This window comes from Sinocyclocheilus rhinocerous, unplaced genomic scaffold (assembly GCF_001515625.1).
Source record: "Sinocyclocheilus rhinocerous isolate Xijiao unplaced genomic scaffold, SAMN03320098_v1.1 scaffold4404, whole genome shotgun sequence".
NCBI classification, from domain to species: domain Eukaryota; kingdom Metazoa; phylum Chordata; class Actinopteri; order Cypriniformes; family Cyprinidae; genus Sinocyclocheilus; species Sinocyclocheilus rhinocerous.
Genome location: NW_015650022.1, coordinates 28,593 through 29,999, shown reverse-complemented (window position 1 = coordinate 29,999; position 1,407 = coordinate 28,593). Strand labels below are relative to the sequence as shown.

At 42.2% G+C, this 1,407-nt stretch overlaps 1 protein-coding gene across 1 annotated transcript in view; it reads left to right on the top strand.

Annotated features, from left to right (window-relative positions):
• LOC107711411 (growth/differentiation factor 11-like) overlaps positions 1-1,407 on the top strand; it is a 4,922-nt gene that overhangs the window by 711 nt on the left and 2,804 nt on the right. The gene's annotated exons all lie outside the window — the stretch shown is intronic.

Sequence of the window (1,407 nt, the reverse complement as noted above, 5' to 3'; positions counted from 1 at the left end):
TAAAAATCATATCACCGTTATTGAAAAAAATTATATCGCGATACATATTGATATTGAATTATTGTCCAGCCCTAGTGCATAGTTATTATTATTAGTAGTAGTAGTAGTAGCAGTAGTAGTATTAGTATCATCATTATTATAATTATTATTTACTCTTACAGTTACGTCATGTGTTTCTGGTCTCAAATTGTAGCTTTTTACTTCTTACAGTTTATAAATGTGTGAATTTCTGTCATGATGGTTCTTTTCCATAACACTGAATGTTGTATCAAAGGTAATAAAGAGTTGGTTATTATTATTAAGTCTATGCTGCTCAGACTGCATAGGTTAAACTTATGGGGCTGTCACGTGATGAACGAACGACTCGAAAAACCCGAAGACTCGAGAGATGAACTAATCAATTCTCTTTCCGGCTCAGACTGCATTGGTTAAACTTATGGGGCTGTCACGTGATGAACGAACGACTCGAAAAACCCGAAGACTCGAGAGATGAACTAATCAATTCTCTTTCCGGCTCAGACTGCATTGGTTAAACTTATGGGGCTGTCACGTGATGAACGAACGACTCGAAAAACCCGAAGACTCGAGAGATGAACTAATCAATTCTCTTTCCGGCTCAGACTGCATTGGTTAAACTTATGGGGCTGTCACGTGATGAACGAACGACTCGAAAAACCCGAAGACTCGAGAGATGAACTAATCAATTCTCTTTCCGGCTCAGACTGCATTGGTTAAACTTTATGGGGCTGTTACGTGATGAACGAGTGACTCGAAAAACCCGAAGACTCGAAACAGGTGAACTACATAGACTAATTCCAGTACAGAACCTATAGGATGTTGCGCATCCGCGACTGAACGAATCACTCCCCGAGAGGACTCGTTCTTCCCGAGTCACATTAAAGATTCGTTCAAAATGAACGAATCGTTCAAGAACGACCCAACACTAGTCACTAGTACCCACCCTTTTAAAATCCATTTTGTAGTTGTTTATCGACCCCCAGGACCACAAGGTAACTTCTTGGATGAATTAGATGTTCTGCTCTCAACCTTTCCTGGGGATGGTACTCCCATAGTTTTGCTTGGAGACTTCAACATCCACCTAGATAAACCTCAGGCTGCAGACTTCCACACTCTGCTTGCCTCTTTTGATCTCAAGAGAGTGTTAACTACGGCTAGGCTATCTGCTATGGTTTCATCTTCGCTTCCTCCCCCTAAACAGTTAGCATCTCTTGATCTCTTGACTTAACAGTGCTACTGATACTGATTCTGCTCCACTCTTACATCTTGTTTAGGCACTGTCTGCCCCTTGTCTTCCAGGCCAGGCCGTACCACCCCTTCTGCCCCTTGGCTGTCTGATGTTCTCCGTGAGCATCGTTCTAAGCTCAGAGCTGCAGAAAGAGTATGGCG